The 7,278-nt window shown below is 37.0% G+C and overlaps 1 long non-coding RNA gene across 1 annotated transcript; it reads left to right on the top strand.

Annotated features, from left to right (window-relative positions):
• Positions 1 to 779: 779 nt before the first annotated feature.
• On the top strand, positions 780 to 6,257 carry LOC120540707. The gene is made up of 4 exons (XR_005635841.1): positions 780 to 997; positions 1,918 to 2,019; positions 2,133 to 2,309; positions 5,446 to 6,257. It is a non-coding gene; the product is annotated as an uncharacterized LOC120540707 (long non-coding RNA).
• Positions 6,258 to 7,278: the final 1,021 nt, after the last annotated feature.

Genomic DNA, 7,278 nt, shown 5'->3' with positions numbered 1-7,278 from the left:
AGAACATGAGTTGGGATGAAGAATCTACTCCGCATTTCTATGGCTGACTGGTTTCTTTTCCAGCAGCTTTTATAACTCTTCTGCTAAAATTCGCCTGCTTTTTCTAATCTAAAGACACTTGCACATTTGGTAGATTTATGGACAGGCACAACATACGTGGATTTTTTTTGGCTTTAGCTGAACAATTTTAGCAGATCTGCGAAAGGTGTGCATGCAAAGACTGTATTCGCTCCTTCATTGAACGGCAATGAAAAATAAGCTATTTTCGGCAGTGAGAAGCCAGGCTGTGACCTTTAAAGATCGCTGTTAAGAAACTCCCCGCTTAAATAACGAGGAGGTCAAAAAGACAACCAATAAGTCAGCATGTGTTAGTCTTAAACACATTACAGTATAGGGAGGATTTGGTCTTCATTGAATAAGAAAGTTTCTATTCAGATATTCACTGCATTGATACAGGTGACAGCTTTACTTTCATAGTATACAGGTATAATATGACTATAGTATGACAGCAAATCTGACATTAATTCGGAAAAAGAAGATTGCTTAAACGTGGAACACTCATGGCCTGTGTCGAACAAATCATTCGATTAATTAAAATAATGCTCAATATTCCAGTACTATCTAAAAAGACAAGCAAACAAAACGATCATTGTTCAGCTCTTATTGCTGATTCTCTTTTGGTGTTCACTGTCCCTTTAAATTGAATGTAACCGCAGTAATTTTCCATCACGCGTTTCTGTCTTCGTGGCAAGAATAGAATTTGCAGCACAGGTGCATCATGGGAAGGAACCCCTGCTCGAGCCCCTAGTGGTTGCCTAGATACGAACCTCGATTGGTATGCAGGCCACATTAAAGAAGTAGGGCGTGGAGAGCGGCTTAAGGAGTCAAAGGCGTCCAAGTAACTAGCGAGCGTATGAAGTTTTCTCCGAGTCTCGCCAGACTTTTTTTTCCCTTGCTTGTTTTACTCGTCCCGGTATTCGACGAGGAAAACTGAGATGTAAGTCAGAAAAGGGCTATCATCTGCTTAGGATTATAGAGTTGATCTTCGAGGCTGCCCGTTCGTCCTTTCGTCCTTCATTTTTAAATCCAGTTAATCCAATTGCAGAAGGCCAACCTGGCAGGAAAGGGCTTAAAACAGAATATAGTCCTGGTAGTATCCCACGTCAACACTGGAACGTATTGACGTTTTTCAAATTTTATTCAATGATATTACTTATTCATTACATATTGTTGAGCAGTAGAGTTTCCCCATAAAGAATGGTACTTTAAAATAAAACCAAACCTAGAAATATGTAAACTTATTTACATGAATGCTACAGGAAATGTGTAAAATATGTCAGCTTTATGCCCGTGAGCATTAACAGGAGTAAAACTGAACATTTTCACATTTACATAGTAAGGATCTAAACTCATTCTCTCGCTCACCTGTGCGATAAGTATTTTTTGTTGTGATAGCTGTGAGTTGCGTTTTAGTTCTGAGTAAATGTTGTTTGACTGACTGACTACAAAACCCCATAACAATCAATACCTGTGTGCCGTTATAAAAGTAATGATGGCAGATATTGTACAAGTAAGGCTATTGGGTATTTTAGCAGTTAAACTTAAATGGATCTTGTCAGGCCTTTCTATAAGCCCACTTCATTTGAAGCTGGGCACAGGGCAGTTTGTACCCTTGTGCACAGCTACTATTGTTTTAACACATACTCATACTCAGTGCTTGAAGTGGGCTGGCACACTCCAGTTCTTCTCCATTTTTAGCTGTTGTGTCCTGTCAAGTGCTTGAAGTGGGTTGGTACACTCCAGTTCTCCATTTTTAGCTGTTGTGTTCTGTCAGTGTTTTTTTCATGTGTACTGTCATGCATCATGCATATCCAATCATAACCCCATCCTGCTTTTTCTAATGTTTGTGTATTGCAGTGCATTAAAATCAAGTTTTTCTTAGAATGAATCAATCTCAAACAGAGAATACCAGCACTGAGGTATATCCAATTCAGACACTGCTAATACTTGCACAGTAAGGTATTCCTGTTTACTATAAATAGTACATTACTGCATCAGTTTACAGGCTGAAAATAAACTATGGACATTAAATGTAATACTAATTTTTTTTAATTTACTTTCTGATATTACAGATTTTAGAGGCATCAAGTATTTCACTGCTGATTACACATTTTATCAGCTTGTGACCACTTTAAAGTATTATTAACCAACCTCCATGTGGACATATGATGAACAAACTCCCCATGGACTGCAACTGGGCTGGGAACCAAATCCAGGTCACTGGAATTCTGAGACAGCAGTATTTATAAGTTGGGTACTTGGCTGCATATATTAATTATATATACTTGTATTATCTATACTATTTATTTTCACAACTATGTTACATGAAAGTGCATTAGGTGCACTTTTACCCAATGAAGTCAAGTACAAACAATGCCCAACCTGGTCACATTGGTCATAGCAAGACCAAGGCCACAATTATTCAGATTTTGTGTATTTCATGATTCCTCAGATGCCACTATGGATTAAGCCACTCTACTGTTCTTCAACTGCTGCTAAGGTATTAGGAGGCCAACCAGACAGATGACAATCCAAGATTTGGTTGCACTCAAGTGACCACACCAGACCAGTGCATCTAGCAGATCATTTCAACCACCCATTTTGCTGCTGACAATGCCAGCAGACTCAATGCTGACATCAGTGACACAGATGGAAATGCTCATTGCTGCCAACATTAGAGCAAAACAACCTGTCAAGAGGCCATCTGCTCTCACCCTAATGTGCTGCCTTGACCTGCTTTCTCTCCTGACTTTAATCCCATAGAGCACCTTTGAGATGATCTGAATGGCAACATCTAGAGGTGTGACCTTGCCAATGGCCAATAACTTCATTAGGCCCATCTGAAGGAATTAAAGAACATCCAACAACTGCAGGTTCAAATGCTTACATATGTACCAGGTGTCAAGTTGTGGTAGCTGCAATAGGTGGTCATACAAGTGTCACTTGTGTGCGCCTAGGGGACAGCTTAAGGACTCTGAGTGTAATTACCCGCCGCACCAGGGGATGGCGCTGTGTTCTCTTCTTCCCTCTTGTAGACCTGGGGCCTCATGTATAAACGGTGCGTACGCACAGAAATGTTGTGTAAGAACATTTCCACATTCAAATCACGATGTATAAAACCTACACTTAGCGTAAAGCCATGCAATTTTCCACAGTACCTCATACCCTGTCGTACGCAAGTTCTCCGCTCGGTTTTGCAGACTGGCGGCACCCAGTGTCAAAGCAGTGCTACTGTTCCTGTGTGGTTACTCTTTATTTCTTAGATCCACATTCCTGCCGAGGCTTTATAAACACACTGAAACTAACCGCATATTGTTTATTAGTGTAATTCACTGATTGTAATTAACTTGTAACAATATAATGGTCCAGGGAATAGCCATAGTATTCCAAATACCATAACTGCTTTAGCATTGTTACTCTCACTGCACCTTTTTTTTCTTCTTTCAGTTGCTCCCATAAGGAGTTGCCACAGCGGATCATCTTTTTCCATATTACTCTCACTGCACCACTCAGAGTATTTATATCACTGTATCTGAGTGTGAATCACAGCAGCAGCTGATCAGAAAGAGAATTATCGGTATACAGCTTCAAGGACACGCTACCTCAGTCACGGCAAAACGTTTCAAAGCCTTTCCTGTACGGACCTCGCGGTTCAGACACAGTTTCATCCCAAGAACTATAAATGCACTCAATCAATGGCTCCTTGTAGAACTGTTTGTACTTATAAGTACAATCACCCCACTGTAAACTTGCACTACAGTTATAATATTGCACAACCTGCGCCACTTTATAAAGCGCATATTTAAATATGATGATGATATCATTTTTAAGATGAAATGTAGCAAAATATGTTGATTATATTATATAGATAAAACTTTAACTTCATTTAACTAATCTGTATTGTTAATAATTACACATGTGAGGACACGGTTCCACAGCGCTAGCTAGTTCATGGATTGATCCTACCTTGTGCTGTATTCTTACTGGGGCTGACGCAACACTGGAAGGATAGATGGATAGAATAATTAAACATGTACTACAAAGGTATTTCAATGTTTCTTAAAAGTTTTCAAGAATCGTCGTTGTAAGCTTACAGGTGGCTTAACGTCTATTACAGAGCTGTTTGTGTGTTGATTGGGTATTTGGAGAAAGAAAAGTAAGCACAGGAATTGGAGGTTAGTACGTCTAAAAGAGACAGTACTGCTACAATAATTTCATCGAAGGTCGCGCACTGTTTAATAATATGCTTTAACTCCTATCATCATGAAAAAGATATCACGTATACATCTCATTATTTTAATTATTCAGAGAGCTGTAATATCATGAATGTAATGGATTCTGTGTCCTCTCAGAGAAAGAGAAAGCGGAAGCACGTAGTGATTCACACACATAAAGCAAATGATCAAATACAAAACAAAGCATTTAATGTGCTACTTTAATTATGATGTGATTTGAGAAACTAGTTAATTAAACAATTTTAAGTTGAAGTTTACGATGTTCTACTTTAATGACAAAATAAACTACGTAATTAAAGTGGAGATTTCGAGATTGAAGTTGACATTTCATGCTTTTTTTCTACTGTGTGCCTTTTTTTTCTCTGTACCCTAATAAGCTTTCATATGACACTCAGATGGTGGGTTTCAACTCGCCTTTTCACCGTGAATTTGATATGTGACAACTTCTTTTTTATTTTGGGCACTGTGCGACTTTGTGAAGAATTGGGGCGGGACAGCAGGCGCGTGCACATGTGTTACTTTTCACACTGACCGGGATTTATGGAGCAGAAGAACGTGGAAGTTGGAGTATGCACAGATTCGTGCATCTGGATTTTTCTGTGCGTAACCACATTTCAGCTTTTGTGCTTACGTCATGTTATAGTGCGAATTCTACGCACGGCATTATGCATGAGGCCCCAGATGACAGTCAGCTGTATCATTTCTGACTTCACTTCCAGTGTCCATCTTGCCTGGATCCGCCTCTTCCTGCCAGAAGGACATATAACTGGAAATTCAACCGTTCTGAAATCAGTTCATTGTGAGCTCCTATCTCAAAAGACATTCCTTGCAATTATTCCTTGTTTTCTGCTTTTCAATTGTATGGTGTCACTGCGTGGTGAAACACTCGTTATCATAGCCTGTCTACTCTCTTACAAAGATGTTGAGGACTGCAACATGACTGCTGTTAATGTTTTATGTTGATTTTGGTGTCGTACTGTATTACTTTCCTATTGGTGTCATTTGTATAAAAACCTAAACTTCCATCCAGGTACAAGTATTGTGCTTCTTTTTTCTAAAAAAAATGTTTTTTTATAAAACAGATTTTGGTAAAAATAAAATGTATTTATTCATTTTTTGATCCATTTGTTTTTCTATTATTGGTTAACAGGGATGCAGAGCCCATGACTGGAGCGGAATAAGGAAGAAGCCAACCTCATACCTCAAAATCGAAGGGCACATCTAATCTACACATATTTAATGGAATCATGAGCACCTTTGCAACATATTCAAAACACATATGAATTATATTTAATCAATTACATGCTAAGAAGTTTAACATGTTTTCTATATCTTAATTTAGCATATAGACCATGCATTAATTACCATGCAAATATAGGTAAGTTAGAAATGTAGTTTAGTGTGACTTTTAAAGACACGTTGTGTGCAATTTAATTGAAAGCTTGCCACACACTGTTAAGCTGCACAGCTACTACTATTCATTTTTCTCTACCATTTAATTTATTTCTTAAATACAGTACAACCTGTATGTTATAATTTTACACTTGTAATATTTAATACGATGTGAGAAGTCATTACCAATACAGACATATATAGGAAGTATGGAAAATACTTCTCTATAAATATTCATTACTGCAAGCCACAGCTTTGGTGTTACATTGAAATTATAGTAATTGTTTAGTGGGCATCTCAATTGTATCCCCTAGAGGGCACCTTATGAATAATCTGAGGAATCAGTAACAAAACAAACACCAAAATGGGAATTGAAGTGAGGACTAGATGGAGTTTGGATAAGCATACATTATACTAAGCATTACTTGGAATTATCATGTAGCAAAAATGTGTTTAAACAGAAGAAAGAAATGAATGGTGCATTGTATTTAGAAATGTTTTATTTTTAATATAAAGTGTATGCTTGTAAATCTAAAAAATACTGTATTTGAAATGACTTCAATACAAACAAGGTGCAAGAAATACATGCCTTTTGTCCTATCTGTTCATACTATGAGGAGATTAAAATCACTCTCTTTATTTAAAGTTTTTAATTCAGGCAATTGGTGATCAATTTTTTAGGGACATTGTTACTAAATATAAAGGCCATTGATTCACAGTGAGAAAGGATTTGGTGCAGCTGACTGAGTCATGCAATTTAATATGATTTTAATAAAATGCCATTGACCATGCTGAATAAAAGCATACTCTACATCTTCTGTTCAAATAAGAGATGAATTAAATGTTGACTGGATGTTTCAAAAGTCACAGATTTAACAAATTCTCTGAGTGTATGAAGCTAGCAATTTTTAAAAGTGCTAAGAAGTGACCAGTCCTGTTATACAGTAGGTTACAACTCCACTACCTCTAAAGAATTTTACCAAAACCAAAAGAAGACAGCTAACTTTGATACCATCCTGCCATTGAATGATTTGAAAATTGAGTGTGAAAATAAAGGCAGCTTAATTAAACAGAAAAGTCATTGCTTAGCCCATTGTAGCAAAACTTCATACATGCCATTTCAAGAATAAGAAAAGAAATGTGATATTTAGCCATCCATCCTTCCATTATCCAACCCGCTATATCCTGTGATATTTAAGAAAAAATTTAATACAAAAAGGAAAAATAAAAAAGCTTTGCTGTTGTAATCTTTAAAAAATTGAAGGCACATCTACATAAAATGCCAGTTAGAATTTCACTGTACTCATGACAATACTGACCTAATGAAACTATAGTGATTGTGAGAATAGTCATAGTAAAACAGGTTTTTGTAAGGTCAAAGTAAATCAGTAACAAAGCTGTCTTGTAAATAATTCAAAAATATGAGTTTACCTCAGTACCAGGCATTATTTAAATTATTCCTTCTTTCACTTAGTCCTTCAGCCTTTTATCCAGCTGATTTGACCACCTTGAGAAAAAAAAAATGATATACGAAAGCCTGCTTCTTTCCTGCCAAGAAACTGATTGATGAGTAAAGACATTTAAATTGTTT

Source organism: Polypterus senegalus, chromosome 12, assembly GCF_016835505.1.
Source record: "Polypterus senegalus isolate Bchr_013 chromosome 12, ASM1683550v1, whole genome shotgun sequence".
In the NCBI taxonomy this organism is placed as follows: Eukaryota; Metazoa; Chordata; class Cladistia; order Polypteriformes; family Polypteridae; genus Polypterus; species Polypterus senegalus.
This window is presented reverse-complemented; position numbering and strand designations above follow the sequence as displayed.